The sequence below is a fragment of the Drosophila mojavensis genome, unplaced genomic scaffold (genome assembly GCF_018153725.1).
Source record: "Drosophila mojavensis isolate 15081-1352.22 unplaced genomic scaffold, ASM1815372v1 contig_36, whole genome shotgun sequence".
Classification (NCBI taxonomy): domain Eukaryota; kingdom Metazoa; phylum Arthropoda; class Insecta; order Diptera; family Drosophilidae; genus Drosophila; species Drosophila mojavensis.
This window is the reverse complement of record NW_025318858.1, coordinates 16,901,956-16,919,260: the sequence shown is the minus strand read 5'-3', so window position 1 is coordinate 16,919,260 and position 17,305 is coordinate 16,901,956. Positions and strand designations below refer to the sequence as shown.

Sequence of the window (17,305 nt, the reverse complement as noted above, 5' to 3'; positions counted from 1 at the left end):
GTGGAGGGGGGTGGCGGGCAGCTGGTTGACAATTGCCATGCGGGCAATTAACAATTTTTTTATATCTTTTTCGATATGTTTTTTTTTTTTTTTTTTTTTTGCTTTGCCGACAGCGTTGTCTGGTTTTGGTCTTGTGACGTCGGTTAATGTAAACGCTGAAAACGTGCGCAGCGCCAATAGATATAAACATTTTGTATCTTTGTATCTGCGTGCGCGTTTGTTGATATTGCATCCGTTAGGTGTGTGTGGCTGAATGCAAATGTTGTGAATTTTCGGCTAGACACAAAATGTTTTTGGACAGCGCCGACAACTTCGGCGACTGCGACGTCGACGCCGCGACGCTGACTGCGACGCGTGCGTCCGGTGCGCAGTTGGCTTTGATCAGCGTTTGAGGTACATTTTTTGTGATTTTTTTTCCTTCTTTTTTTTTTTTTTTTTTTTTTTTTTGTTTGCAATCAACAACAAAATGGCAAAGAAAAAAAAAAAAAAACTGCCGCGCAACTAATTTTTTCGGTTTTGTATACAAACAATTTGCGCATTCAGCGACGGAATGCAGCATTTGACCACATTTAGAATATATATATATATATATATATATATATATATATATATATATATATATATATTTATATATACATATTTATGTAGTAAACTAACAACAATGTAGTTAAATTTCAAGCTGCTATTAAGTTATTGTATTCTCAATACAATTCAGCAAAATTTAATATCTATACACACAAAACTATTAGTAATTAAAATAGTATTCAAAAATAATTGCAAACAGAAATGTATTCAAAATGTGAAATTTGTTAGATGTGTAAAATTATATATATATTTATATTTTTAATATAGATAAATATATATAAAAGCTTTAGCTTGTAGAAAATCTATTAACATTACTTCTATCCAGTTTACCCAAATCAAACTGAACGAAATGGATCATGCTAGAACACTTTATATTAAATAGAGTATCTAAAATTATGGCTGAGCTACTGATTCCTTCAAATGCATTATGCATTCAATATAAAATCCATAAACTTTAAAAGAAATATAAATTGAATAAATGTATTTGATAGATCGTGAAGTGTCTACAAATTATATAGATTATTGAAATAGCTATAGCTATCAAGATTTGATTGAGATCAGCTCAAAGCTTTATATAAACTTGATATTGCATCAGAATATCGAAGAAGATATTCATATAAACGATTTAAAGCAATTGTGTCTTATATAAACTGTATATATAAATATATGTATATAAATATATAAATTATTTATATAAGAGTTTATACACATATACATACATACATATCAGTATATCTACACATATTTTTTTTTTTTTGGCAATAGAAACACGTACGCTGCAAATTATGCGATAAAATATCTTGAGAATTGTGAGCCATACCGCCACACCGCCCTACCGTCCTCCCGCCCTGTCGCCTTAATGCGCAGCACATGAGACACGAAATGCTTTGTACATTTGATTTTTATGCGTTTTTACATGAAATTGTTGAACTTTTATGATTTCATGGCGGCCTGGGCAAATACACATAAAGATAAATGTAAATCGATGCTAATCATTTGTATACACTTTTGATGGAGCGCCGAGTGCTAAATTGATTTGATGGCCTCGCAGTATTTACAGATGATGAATAGAAAGACGTCAAATGAGCCAAATCTGTTTGGTAATTGTTACGGGTTGACAGCGCAGACAACGCGTCGTATGAGCAACGAGCAACCACTGGGGCGTATGAGCATTGTGTGGCTTAAGTAAATGCTTGGGCCATTAATTTAATTAGAGATTCTGTTAATATCTTGATATTAGACTTGATTCATCGCTTTCAAATTGTGCACTAATCATTTTTATGATGATGCCAAATAAAATGAGACATTTGCCACGCAAAACGAAACAGAATAAAATTATTAATTTTATTATTATTATTTTTTTTTTTTAATAACTGCAACTTGTTGCTGTGTTCATTTATTCAGTTTGTAAGCTGCATTGACTTGGCATATTGCACTGACAACAAAATTTGGAGCTGGTAATGAATGGGTGCGGTGCCATAAACGAAACCATAGACAACAATCCAGTGATAAGCGGAGCTAATCAACACGCATAATAATAACAACAATAACAAGGTGTGTGCCATCTGATAATGAGAACAGCTCACTCATTGCTTCGCCTGCATATATTTAATGGTAATAGTGTGGCTGATTAATGGGAAATGAAGAAATTAAGAAGTTGAAGGCGCGCACAATGCACACTCGATAAACACTCGATACAAAATTAAAATCAAATCATGCGCAAGCAATTTGTATTTCACTTGATTTAAATTTCACACTTTATTGAGATGTTGAGATGTTTGCAGTCAATTTGATAACATTGTGTGACTTCGGCGATCGTGAGTCGATTTCGATCTGTTCATTTGACCGACGAATGCGGCTTATGTGGCAGCATCCACAACAGTGGCAGACGCGACGCGATTGGACCAGCTACGAAGACAGCAAGAACGACAACGACAACAACAACAATAACGATGACAACCACGACGACGACGACAACGTCCGCACATGCTGCCTGCTGGGGATAAACTGGAACTGGATTTTTCGGAGTTACGGCAACGACAACAGCGACACCGACAGCGACTGTGACGCTAGCGTCGACGGCAACGCCAACAGCAGGCAGCAGACAGCAGCAGTCGACGGCGGGCCACTTGTGGCCATATAGAATCACAGAGACGACAGATATCGCGTCTCTCGCTATTGCACCACAGACACAGAGCATAAACATCCCAAGCAGCAGCAACCCGTCCAAAATGCAAAAAGCTCTCAATCTGCGCGCGGATAAACATTGAGAGCCAAAGTTTAGGCGAAGGGGGAGAGCGGCCCAGCTACTCACCGAGAGAGTGACAGAGAAAGAGAGTGGGATAGAAAGAGAGAGTGAGTGAAAGAGGGAGAGCCGACTAGAAAAAGACCTTAGCAAACCATTTCTGTTTTGCCTCATGCCAATTTCCCGTTATAGCAAGTGTGCTTAAAAAGCTTTAATTTGGCAGCACATTACACATTGCAGCAGTGCATATATTGAGCTTAAAGCTCTGCCTTGAGCACAAGCTTATTCACTCGTATAAAATGACGAACATCCTTAATATTTCAGAAATACCTTTATATAAATATATACTTAAAGAAAATAAAATAAAAATTAAAAACATATTTAGAATTATAAAAATAAAATGTAAATATTTAAAATTAAAAATAGTTGTTCTATATAATTAATATTTTGTCTATAATTATATTATAGAAACTTGGAAAACTTAGAAAACGAATAAGTTTATTGACCTTTATATACGACAAATACTAATAAAAAAAATTTAAAAAAACACAACAAAAATATGTATATACACTCATTTTTCAGAACTGTTGACATTTTTCTAAATAAATAAATATCTTTTATTTTAAAACATAAACTTGTAATATGTTTATGTTTCAATTATTTAATTAATTAAAATATAATTAATTTGAAAATAAAAAAATTGAAAGAATTAAACAATATTCGAATTTCTAATGTAAAACAAGTTATTTCCATGACGATCCGATGGAAAGGAAAAATATAAATATTTCATGAAAGCTTTGCCATTGGCAACAGCTTTTTGCACTGATGGCAGTGTTAAAGGCTTGACTATATTTCCCGCTATTTGTGTAGCTTTAGCTGAATTGTTCTCTCACTCTGCGCTGTTACTGTTACACCGACTCTCACTCTCGCTCTCAGGCCAGCGCTCTCTCGCTCAATTATTTATTTATTTTCGTGTGTTGCTGTGTTGCTGCCAGACATTCGGAGCGATTCATATTTTTGTTGTTGTTTACTTTTTGGCGCCGCAGTTCGCGAACTTCAACAGGTTGCCACCCACTTTTTGCGGCTGCCCTTTGGCTGCTAATACACCGAACAAAACAAATGAAAAGAAATTCAAGAAGACGACCCCCAAAGCGACCACAATGTATATATATTTATACATACATATGTATGTACATATATATATCTGTAGCGGAAACCCACCTATATAAGCCATATAAATTAGTATAAGCACCAGGCTCTGGCATAAAAATCTATAGAAAAAGGGAAAAACTTTAGCGCGTTCTTTGGGGTGACCCAACAGCAATTCTCAACTGCTGTTTCCGTAAGTTTTACAAGTGTTTTATCTCTTGTTCTCTCGCTCAATCCCACTCCCTTCTGCTCTCCTGCTCTCCTGCTCCATCCTACGTACAGACGTATTTGTTGTTTTTCCGTTTGCTGTTCTTTCTGGCATATGTATGTATCTTAAGGCATTTGCTTTTCGCGGTAGACTTACCCAATGCTAAATATAAGCAGCCTAAATACAGGGGCTGATCTCTGCCCTCTGCCCTCTAGCGAGGGTGAGGGTGAGGGCGAGGGCGACAGCGACATTGAGAAGGAGAAGCTCGCTGCTGCGAACGTTAAGTGGCGAAATATTTGTGCGACTTACCTGCAATGAGAGAGCGAGAATAACAAAAACAAAATCAGTTATATTTAGAGCAAACAAAGCATCAGCATCTCAGCATAAGCTGAGCATAAGATTACACAGTGAAGGGCGGCCGGCAGCTCGTTAAATATGGGCTGGCCAGGGTTGGGCTCTGCGAGCTCATTAAATGCACAGAATATAGCTGCAGCAACTTAAGAGTCAACCCATTAGCATTAATTGAAGCAGAGATGACACGAATATGAGCTACAACTGTGAGCTCTCCTTGGCCAGGGATATTTCTGTGCCGGCTATGCAAAGCTATGGAAATTTTACAACAATGTGAAAGCCGCTTAAAAAACGTTTCCGAGTGTGTCCAAACACAGAGTGTTATGCTAAAGGAACTTACTCACACTGTAAATGGAAAATATTTTTAGATGTATGTTGGAGAGACTTATCTATGCTTTGCTATGTTCAGCTCATACCTTAGTGAAATTCTTTAACAATTTTGGCATATAGGTTATCAGCATTTACATATAAAATACTCCATCTAAACGTATTCGAGTTCAATTTGCATAAATATATTTGCATTATAGAAGCTTAAAAATTTGTATTTTATGGAAAGATTGCATAACACTTTTGACATCTGTCAGTCCCTAATTGATTTTCCAGAAAGCAAAGGCGAATAAATTTATATTCCATTTTCCTCAATTATACTTTGAGAAAATGAATTTCATCCACTCTGCTGGCTTCAGCTGTGCCTTCAATGCCTTCACATAGACACTCAATCAATTTCAATTAATATTTAAAATATGTTTTACTATTTATGATCCTTATGGAACTACCTACCCTCATATGTATACTATTTTTCCTGCCATGTCAAAGTCATTGGCAAACTTGAGTTGGAAATTAGAAATTTTGTTGCTTGATTGGCTTAATGAAGTTTTGCAACTGGTCGACTGCTGATAAAATGTTGTATAAATAAATGAAATTAACAATTTCATGTATACATGTAAGTATGATTACATGTGCATATATAAATATACATATACATGTGTGTGTTTACATGTGTGTGTAAAGTCTGTTCTTGGCATGTGGATTCAATTTGTGCACATGACTTGGGGTATATTAAATATTTTGGTGTTGATTTTGTTTGCAGCTCTCTCGGAATGGTCTGGCACATAGTGTATGTATTTGTAATTGAATTTTCATATTTTGTCGAGAATGCACAGCGACTGCATTCGGGCGCAACGTAATGCAATTTTCAGCTTCAAATCAAATGTAAATATCACTCATACGCAACGTTGAGCACCATGAATGCGATTGCCCCACTACTTATGGCGGTGGGCGTAGATGGGGCGGTGGGCGCTGTTTGGCGGTGGGTTTGTGCTTGCGCAATACAATTTGGGCGCTGTTTATCAAATGGGTATGCAGGAACAATTAGTTAAATGCTAATTGCACAGCATTTGCAATGTGCTGTGGGCCGAGTAATGCGTGTGCAGCTCACCTGCTCAACCCCTGGGTCAGTCTCTATTAGCAATTTTGGTTTACTGGCCGTGTACACACCAACATGATTTACTGTGCGTGTGTGCTTGTGTGTGTGTGTTTGTTGCACTACGATTTGAATAAACCACGAGAGTTGCAGCTAACGGCTTGTGCACTGCTTAAGCGACGTTTAACTTCTGCGACTGCCACACTAAGCCGTTAGCTGACCAAGCTGGTTTTGTGGCCTGCCTCGAAACTGGACAGCCGTGCTCCGCTCGCCTAGCTAAGCCAAAGGGGGGCTTGGCACTATATGTCACGCACAAGCAGCTGAGCCGAGCCGAGCTGAGACAAAAGGCACGCAAATAAGCCGCCGGCGCCAGAGACTCAAACTTTGGAATCGCTATTGGAATCTGCATCTAATTAAGAGAGCAGGCATGCCAAGTGGCAGCCGAGGCGGTAAATATAGTATTTTTTTTTTAGTTTTTCTATTTCCAATTTCACACAAATCAGCGGTAAATGTCAAAACGCATGTTGCACAAATGCGTCAAATGCCAAAGCGGGCGAACGCCAATAAATCATCAGCTGCACATGCCACGGAACGAGGCAGGCGAAAGAGAGAGGGCGAGAGAGAGAGTGGAGGAGAGGGAGAGGGAGAGGGGAGTGTGGAGCGTGAAGCGTGGGCAGGGAGTGGCGAGGGGCAGCGACCAAGTCAACGTCTTATTGCCGATCGATCTGACCAATAGTCGAAATCGCAGCCGTTGACAGATTTCAGTGCGAAACGCGTGGAAGGCAAGGAAAGAGTGAACGACAGACATATACCCTGCAAAAGAAAATGGAGTGCGACTGCCAAGCTGTAAGTAAATATATAAGTAATATATAATACAAATATAATAAATATTTAATAAATAAATAATAATAGAATTTTATTATAAAATATACGAATAAATTAATATAAGTAAATACGTATATAAGTAATATATAACAAACATTAAATAATATAATAAAAATAAAAATATACATGTATAATAAAATAAAAAATATAAAAATATTAGATATTATAAAAATAAAATAAATACCTAAAAATTAAATAGTAATAAAATATTATTATAAAATATAAAATAAAGTTAATATTAAAATGGCATAGTGTTAAATAATAATAAAATATTATTTAAAAAAATAAAAATAAAAATAATTAAATAAAATGGAGTGGCATAGTGTTTGAAGTTGTTGCACTAGCTTTATATACCCTTTGAAATTACACTATGCGCACACCATATACAAAAAATAACAAATTTAATATAAAAACAATTTTTTGGGCAACGACAAGCGATAACAACAACAACAACAACAGCAACAACGAACAGCAAGAGACACTTTGTATTTCAGTTTTTGGTTGCATTAATTATCGCCTTGCCATGAAATATGCGCGCCACGCATGCGCAGATCAACAGGGGTTATGTCTGAATAGATATGGAGAGCGTGCGTGAGAGGTGGCGAGGCGAGGGCTACCATACGAAACGAGGGTGGCAAAGGAGATAGAGAGAGAGAGCAGGAGAGATCAGCGGGCGGCTTTGGTTTTGGTTTCTGTGTGCGAAAACTTTTATGGACACCAAGTGCTTTGCTCGCTGGCTGCACAGAGTGTGCCGCTGAGTCGTCTAAAGGGGAGGGGCGGGGAGACGCAGAGTTGACTTTAACTGACTGTTTACCTGTGCCAATTAAATTAAACCCAATAAATGAATCGATCGCCTGGAGATACAAATTGCGGCACTGACAACTTTCAACGGCTTTTTGCCTAATGAGCCAGCGATGCCATATCGCTGTCTGGACATCGTATAAAAGAAAAACGATTGACGTTTTCCGATCAGTGACAGCTTTAGCTAGAAATGGAATGGCAATATCATTGAAAAAGATTGACAATGGTAAATGAAAGGGAAGCATTTGTGAATGTTGTATCAGCAATTCCTAAAATAATCAGTAATATAGCAAACATAGTATATACATACATAAAATAGTTGAATATTAGCCTTATTAGTGGTACATAACCCTATAGTAAAAAATTTCTAGATTACAATTTGGGCTTAAGCCTGGGATTACATCTTCAGATAGACAGAATTTAGTGATTTTTATATATTTATATTATTTTCTTAATTCTAGACATAATCTGAACACTGTAAAATCCATTTGAAAAATTCGTTAAAAATAGAAACAAACGTTGAAAAGCTTTGGCTACCCGTACACGCCACCTAGCGAAAATTTATATAGGCTCACTAGAAAGCTCGTTTGCTTAAACCTGCAGGCGCCAGCAGCGTGTTGAAAAGCTCTGTGTGAACTAAGAGCATACAGTTCGAACGTAGAGAGTGAAAGTACTAAGAGCAAATACCGACTATCTCTCTCTCTCCCTTTTTCTCTTTCTCTGTCATATCAGCGAGACAGTTTGACGCATTGATAAGGATAAGACCTTGGCAAGACCCTTAGTTCAAAACAAATAGAAAGAAGAGGAGCTTAGTCCAGGCACAGCTGCATAAAATGGCATCTTAATTGCAATCATTAAACGCTATTCAGCACAACTGATTTTGTACTATAATATAAATATTAATAAACTAATTCAATTTAGTTGGCTACAAAATAAAGCCACAAAAATGTCATAAAAGGGATAAGACCACAAATAATAAACACTGCTGTGGTAGCTTCAGACATACCAGTGAGTGTGTGTGCGTTTGTGTGTGTGCGGTTAAGTGTTGCAAGTGTCGTATCATCAACAAGGCTTTCAGTTGGCACCCGCTCTCTACCCGCTGCTACCCGCTGCCATTGTGCAAATATTTGCATATTTAAGTTAGTTATTATTGTTGTTGTTGTCGTCGTTGTTGTTGTTGTTGTTGTTGCTTTATAAAGCAACCACAAAACTCATAAGCGCATTTTAGTATCCTGCGCGTCCTTTTCGTGCATATGTGTGCACACTCATATGCTTCACATGTGCTGTGTTTACATACAAAATACATATACATAAATATATATGTATATACATATATATTTACCTTCATATATGTATATATATATACATACATATATCCTCAGTTTCTCTGCTTGCACGAAGGTCAAGCGCGCGCTTATGAAGTTGACGCCGTCATTCTCGCAGGACGACAAAACGTTTAATTATGTCAGGTGTTAAGATGCCGGTTATCATGTCAAACAATGTGCCACAGTGCGTATACGTTGCCTCAATACTTAAGCACACCTTCCCTCACCACCTTCATCACCTTCCGCCCACCTTAATCTGAAGTGCGTTTTGTTATCCTCTTTAGCTTTACATCCTGTGCATGCGGCAGCCCGAGCTTAATTAATTAGTAGTGAAAAAGGATTTTCTATGGCAGCAAAGTCTAAGTTTCTTAGAGACCTTTGCATCAGCTGGCAGACAGGCACAGAGCATATAAGTGCATATATCCTTTATATATGTATGTATGTATATTTGTGTGTGTATAAACTAATTGATTTTGCCTTAATCAAATGCCATATGCTAGATGAGTACGTAATGTTGCTAATATATATTGTATACAGATATAGTTCAACTAGACGATGCAAGCTCAACTTATGGCAGGAGTCTACTATTCCAGAGCAATTGCTAGTCGATCAGGTTTTTTAGTTAGTCAACTGCTTTTAAAATGCGTGTATAATGCGCTCGCCCTTTGCCTTCCCTTCGCTTCCATGGCCCCTGCAACTCGTCTAAATGCATAATGAGCTGCTCTCAGGTGCTGCTAATGAAAGTTTTGGAAGGTTTTAATCAACATAAGACTCCTGCTGCTGCTGCTATGTATTTAAGTTGGCCCATGCTGTAGCCAAGAATCTTGCACTAATTCGGACAAATTACTAACAAATGCCAGTATCCCAAATCTTGGCAGTAGACCCAAGCCCGATTCCCCAGCTGAGGGACAGAAGTGAGTTTTCCGACTCAAATTAGTTGCATTGTTTCGTGCTGACACTGACAATGGCTACGGGAATGACATTGCCTCCCACCCTTTCAGCCCATTGTGTGGTTGAAAATGTGTCCTGTGCTGCTCCTTGTTTGTTGTTGCAACTGTGCAACAGCTGCAGCTGGTATTGCATTTGCTGCTGCTGCGGGTAGCTAAAAGCTGCAGCTGAACCATGCTTGAAATTTTTTGCTACCTTTCACTAAGCAGCTGCTGACTATTTACTTTGAACGTTGTTTTGTGCATAAGTAAAATGGAAATGAAAACAGAAGACAGATTTTCAGCTTGGGGTTTCAGCAAGGGAAGCCAGGCAATGCTCCCTGCACTAAGTTAAATTGATGGTATAAAGTGCACGATATACCTTAATAAAGAGCAATATTAAATAGTTGAAGGTATATACTAAACTAAGCAGGAGAAACTTAGAGTATAGTAAGAATACTCTGTGAGATTTATATATGTATTTAGGAGTAGATAAATGAGTAGCAAGAGAATTTAAAGCAGTTCAGTTTACAGCATAAACAATATTATAATTAAAATATTAAATAAAACAATAGTAATATCATAATTAACATAAATAAATGATAATATTTTTCTAAGCACATTCATTTTCCTGAAATGAATTTGTAGTTGCATTTAGTCCTTTGTAACTAAGCAGAAGCTCATCCACACAGGAATGCCAAAGAGACGAATTACCTCATTTAAAATTGTATTTTTAAGAGCAGCTCACATGCGAGCATTTAGCAAATGCACAGAATTTCAAGTAGAATTTTTGCTTTGCCAGGAGCAGGAGAGCAGAAATGCTTTCAGAGTATATTGAAACGAAATGGAATATACAAAAGTGATTAAAATGGGTGACGAAGGTGGAAATGGCTAGAAGATGCCTGGGTCGAGTTGCGGCGTGGAAATGTCGCCCATTTCAAATGGGATAAATTGTAGGCAATCTCGTTTAAAGCGTTCACACAGAAGTGTCAAGTGCGGTAAATGTGAATGCCAACAACAATAAACAACAACAACAACAACAACGACGACGACGGCACTTGGTGTCTGCGAGGATACCAACAAATACATCAATCACATTTACAGTTCATTAATAAATAACGGCATCTCTGCTGATGTATGACAAAGCATTTAACATATTGCTTCCAGCCCAGCACTGAATCGAAATGAGTTTTCCGAGAACGTGACGAGTGACAACAGTTGGTGAAAGAGGCGACAGCCAGCCAATTTGGCGGTGTCTGTTTAAATAGATAAATACATAAATATATATATATACATATATATGTATGCATGTGTATATCCCTGAAGAGTTTTAATGCAAAGTGCGAGTAATTCATAAACTTACATTAGGCTCTCAGCAGCCGGAAACGGAAACGAGTCGAGACAACAAAATGTCGGTTAGTTGTGCAATGCCTAAGTGAGCTAATCGCAACACACAGAGCGGAACAGTTGTTCCAATTTAACGCTCAAGCTACGACCACAACATTGCCACTCTCTCGCTCTCTCTCTCGCTCTCTCTCTCTTTTCCGTCTCTGTCTTCATTTTGTTATAAATGCGAAAATATTACTGTGAATTAAATTGAGGCATGATGCGGCATTTTAGGGCTCATTAAAAGTTGAATTTCAAAATGTTTTTCAGCTAGCGAGAATAAGATTTTGTTTCCATAATATTTTTATACATATTTTATACATTATATTTACGTAATGTAATAGTTACTAATAGAAATTAAAAGTATAATCAACATTTGATTTGTTGCATATATTAAAATTGGGTTGCAGATGCAGCACATTTACTGTTTTATTTAAGTATTATGAATGGAAAAAAATTATTTTATTTTATACGAATATATGATTATTCTCGTAAAAACATTCAAATACCCGTTTATATTTTAATTTGTGTATTTATTACTATTCACTCCCATAAACCTTATGTTATATTTGATTTATATTTCTTTATTTATATATATTTTTTATCATTATATACTTTTGCCTTAAGATAATTTATTAAAAAAAAAAAATTTAAGTAAAAATAAAATAAATCAATTGTATATCAGTATAAATTTTTTTGTTTTTTAAATTTATTTTAATTATTATATTCTGTGTCATGTTTTCGGATATTCTTTGTACATTATTTAATGTAGGGCTGCTCATAAAAATATTAACTTTACTGTTTAATTTGATTTTCTTCAAACTTTAATTTTCTTTTCTTCAAACAGCATATGTGAAACGTGCGTATGGTAAATAAAAAGCTAGTCTCTCCGTTTCTCAAGAACTTTCCCGTGCCTTATGCTAATCCATCCCAAGTGTCAATTCAAGCGTCCGTATCGAGCCAGTCAGCGATTTAATCGAGCGTCCCGCCGCTCCGCTGCTGATGAAGCACTTTATTTGGCAATACCCTGTAGCCAATCAAAGTAAACTAAGGAGGGTGTAATGATTTTTGGCAAAGATATTCGAAAGAACTGCTTGCTAGACTTATAGTAATGGCCCGAAATATATAAATATTACAATGATTATAGTTTAATATTTAAATAGAGATCAACATGAAACTAGAATTTGCTGCGCAGTATATACTCTTCGATCAAAGCCATCGAGAGCATTCGGTTTTTGCATTGTTTTCGTTTCTTTCTTTTCGAGGGAATAATAAATAATGCATGCGTCTTTTGTACATGTAGATTTAGTCTAAGGGCGTCTCCGGGTTAATGTGCTGTCAATGGCTGCTGGGCCGCAAGTTAAAATGGCGTGCAATTGATTTTGCCACGCCCAGTTCAAGGACTTGAAGGCAGACAGGAACGAAATAAACGCCGCTATGGAAATGTCGCTGTCAACACGCCAGCACGCCGATGTTGAGCCAGTGATGCCAGAGATTGCACTGCGTCTTATATACACAAGAACACGCGTACTCTTGCCTATACTTGGCCAAGATAAACAGCTGACAAGTGGGCACAGACATAGAGAGAGAGAGAAAGAGATGGAGTGACATAGAGAGACAGAGTGAGAGACAAGCATCATATCTCCAGTTCCAGCTCTAGCTCTGTCCTCAGCAGCGAATTTGACTTGGCCTCAAGCATGGACCCATTCAAAGTGATTTAGTGCTTGTGGTCAAGTGGGCCATGATTGACTTGGCTCTGCTAAGAGCTAAATGAAACCAACACACGCACAGATGCACGCACAGAGAGAGAAAGAGAGACAGATAGATAGAGAGAGAGAGAGAGAGAAGAATATGCGAAACGCTTTAATGTGCATAGCAGAGGCTTAAAGGAAAAGCTTATTAATTAATTTGACAAGAGATGCAGCCTATTTGTATAAATCAAACTAAATAGTTTTCTCAATTTGACTAAAATATATTGCAGACAGGCAACAATTAGATAGTTTATGTCAAAGGCAAATATTTAAATATATTAATCTATTTAAATATTTGCAATCATTGGCAAATCCACATTCAAATATGCAAATCATTTACTTCCTATGCTAAATATTATTATATATATTAGGTATATGTTTCTGTATTGATTGACAGCTTGTCTGGTTGGGCAGTAGCTCAGGCTAAACACAATAACAGTTATCTATTTATGACATTAATTTAACTTACTTCTGTCAGGTTTGTAAACTTTTTACTTTATTTTTTCCCAGAATTGAACACAAAACTGATGATTTTATAAATAGCAGAAAATGATTTTTTTTTTCTCATTTATGTAAATGGCGAATTTAGTTTTCAATTCAAAATTTTATTCATTTTATTATATAGAAATATACATTTTAAATATATCAAAGTGGTTTTTTTAATATGATTTATCAAAGTCAAAGTCAAAGTCAAAGGGCTTAAGTAGTTTAGGTAGTCTAGTTTCAGTATAAATATCAATGAGTTGTGTGCTTGCTTCAAAGTAATGCAGAATTTGTTTACATTTAGCTAACCTTCAATAAGATACATACAATATTAAACTTTAACCTTCAGGGACTAAAACTCATTGTGCCTTTCATCCAATCGTCTTTATTTTCAAATATCTACTTACGAAACTATTTGGCTGCTGGAATAAAAATAAAAAGAAATGCCAAGAAAAACTGTTTCAGTGCAAAGCCCGTTAAAGCCCGTTTGCTTAACTCTGAGCTCGCTTCTTAGTTAGCATTTACGATAGAGTTGCTCAAGTCGGGCTCACTTTTAGTATTTAATAGATACTAAATACTTGGCAAACCCTTGCGAGTCTCGCCGCTTTTTTCATAATGGCGTTGATTGTGTGCGTGTCGCCGTTGCAATTTAGTTGGACCTGCCACGCCCACATCTGATTAGGACACTCCATTGGAATCGCATGTTTGGCTGCACTAAATGCAATTGCCTTTTGTAAGGCCATTTGATTTGATTTCATCGATAAGCTTCGACATGCAAAGCAGCGCTGGGAGACGCTTTCAATTATTAAATATTTCAGTGCTGTACGCACAAGTCGACGAACTCACTCATTATGGCTTTACAGGCTCTGCGGCCATTGAGGCAATAAAAAAAGTTTTTGCTGCTGCGCAGAAACTTTTGCTTCTGCACTGCTGTCAATTAATGATTAGCAGAGCAATTCGGGTAAGTTGTGAAAGGGGGGGAGGGGGAGGGCAGGGCAGGACTGTTGCTGTTGCTGTTGTCAATGACTTTTACTCTTTAACTGGCAGCTGTCTATTCCCCGAGCTGGCACGATTTGGCTGAAAAGCAGCTGCTGCTCTGGGCTCTAGGCATAGCGGATGTCGTTAATGGCATGTGAAGAGTTCGCATTTCTGCTGGGATTCCATTTGGCAAATGCAATGGCTGCAAGTCCTTGACATAATTTACAATTTCAATAACACTCGCTTGGCATTCGAGCCAGGAGGAGCCCTATCGAGTCGTAAGATGGAATCGTCAGCTACCGCTTCGTCATCATCAGCATCGTGGCAGCTGCTGGTGCTGCTGCTGAGGCTGGTCGCCGCATTTGTCATCATTAAAAATGGATGGAGGCACTGGGCAAAGGAGCTGAAATTAGTTTGCCAATGGCTGTGCGTCGTCCTGTGACCAGGATATTTATGCGTGTGCAGCTGCCAGCTACTAGCTACCAGGCCAAAGGCACTTCAAATGTCACGCTGCCTGCCGCCTTTTACTTTTGTCTCATTTGCTGCTGCTGCTGCTGCTGCTGCTGTGTGCCTCTGCTCATTATGGCTTAAAAAATGTTAAGCACGTCGACGCCTGTTGTTGCGTGGCAAGTGGAAGTGGAAGTGGAAGTGGAAGTGGAAATGGAAGTGGAAATGGAAGTAGCGTCTTTGCCCCACATCGAGTCACAGCAGCAGCAGCAGCAGCGGCACTTGAAGCAGGTCGCTTGGGTCCAACCAAGCCAAGTGCCCAGCAGCTACGGAAAGCCACTTGATAGTCAACGCTGACATCTCATTATGGTTGTCAGCGTTGCGTTGCCTACAACCGACAACGTTGCGTATGTGTAATGTCTGCAGCCCGACTTGCTCAACCTCGCTCTCTCCCTCACACTCGCTCTCTCCCTCTATCTTTTTCTGTGTCTCTTTCTCTCCCAATCTGTCTGGCTGCCTGCGTGCCCATGTGTAAGCAAAATGGCTACAACGTGAATTATTTTTATGTGCCTTAGAGGACCAATTTTTGGGCAGCACTCTGTGTGTGCGGGGTCGTCAGAGTGCCCTGGCTGTTCTCAATTTAAATTCATATACTTTTTTTATTTTTGCTAGAACATCTATAGGCAGAGGCGGAGCCAACTGTGGGCGACAAGAAATCTATTTAATTACACATCACACTTGTTTATCTATGGGTGCCTTGTCAAGGCAACAGCCAGAAAGGAGAGCTATGGAAGGCAATTGCCTGTTGATTCTGCAGCATGCCATATGCATGGTATTAATTATCATTACCATGCAGATGCAGAGTGCTGCAATTGTCGCCATGCCAACAAAGTGAGCAACAGCCGCCACAAGTTGCTGGCTTTGAGCTGTGCAAACAATGGCTGCAACAGCACTGCAGTGGGCAAATTCACAGTTGTAATTTGCGGAGCACTTGAATTGAGGAAACCGCATGTCTCTGGACTCTGGCGAACCGCCCACTTTCGATTGCCCGCACACAATACAGAGCAGCCGCAATGCCAACAACTGAGACAGCCAGCAATCGCAAGCCAATTGTATGCCTCTCCATGGACGTTGTCCCGGCAGCTCCTGTCTGCGACTGCGATATCCGTTTGCGTTTGCTGTCCTGCGCGTTTCCTTCAACTCAATTTTTAATCCCATTGCATTGGCAGCAGCAAAGTGGAGTCCGGACTGCTGTGCCGTCAGCTGCCAAAAGGTGAGCGGATGCCAAGTCCACAATGCGCTCCGTATTTCGATTTACGTTTTTCGCCCAATACACGTTTCGACGATGCGAACACAAATCAATATTGGCCAAAAGCTATTTAAAGGTCATTTGCTGACACTTGCGACACTCCGAAGCAACTGCTCAGCGAGGTATGAAAATTGCTTGAATTAAATTCGCTGTCAGGTTGTTGGGTATATTCATAGAATCAACAGAGGGAGAGACAGAGCGAGAGAGAGAGAGAGAGAGAGAGAGGGAGAACAAACTTGCATAGCTATGATATATGTATATAATATATAGAAGTGAGATGTGTGAGCGAATTGATGTTATATTGAGGAAGAAGTGATAGAACTAAAGAACCTTTCCTTATATATTATAAAATTATAAAATACTCCATGATATGAATTGATCAGCTTTCCAAGAATACTTTTAATACTTCCAATAGTCCTTAATAAGATTCTAATTGCAAAAATTATTATAATTGCAATTTGCTTACTCAATTTACTTATTTTATGTTCGTCTGTTCGTAATTCAAGTGAATTTTAATATTTAATTATGCTTTAAAGGACACACGGAAAATTGAGTACTGAAATCATTTCCAAAGCTTTTCGGCATTTTCCTTTATATATTTTGTTTGGCTTCAATTGGCTGAGAAAAAAAAGGCAAAAAGAATTTGTTCGCCAAGGGACTTGCTGTGGAACTGTTGCATAAGAGATTCGACAGCAGTTTATACTTAATGCGCACATCTAGAAATTTCCTGCCAAGGGGGCCACTTGGTCCCACTACATATTGCTACAGCTGTATTAATGCACTTACAAATCGTTGCCCGTGGCAGGTATCAAGTGTGCGTGTGTGTGTGTGTGTGTGTGTGTTGTGGAGGCACTCGAAAGGGATCAGCTGGAGTGAAGCAAGCCATGCGAGTGGAGCATGTGAAAATTAAGTTTAAAGCTTCAGCTGAGCCCTAATGCGACCGCAGCAGCACACTCAGTGATAGATGTAATTAGCTGCGGGCAACTTTAAAGAGTGCACTCAAACCGTATGCTAAACCCACTCATGTGCTTCTCCCCCTCTCTCCCTCCCTCT

General features: G+C 38.3%; 1 protein-coding gene across 6 annotated transcripts in view; it reads right to left on the bottom strand.

Moving 5' to 3' along the window:
- The window catches only part of LOC6577043 (calcium/calmodulin-dependent 3',5'-cyclic nucleotide phosphodiesterase 1), a 101,324-nt gene that overhangs the window by 65,922 nt on the left and 18,097 nt on the right, over positions 1-17,305 (bottom strand). For 3 of the 6 annotated variants that reach the window (XM_044008875.1, XM_032728814.2, XM_032728815.2), the window contains exon 1: positions 2,343-2,423. The exons of 2 other annotated variants lie outside the window; for them this stretch is intronic. The gene's annotated coding sequence lies outside the window, so the exon portion shown is untranslated. Of the gene's footprint in view, positions 1-2,342; positions 2,429-17,305 lie in introns of those variants that run through there. One more of the 6 variants, XM_032728811.2, reaches the window with a different exon arrangement.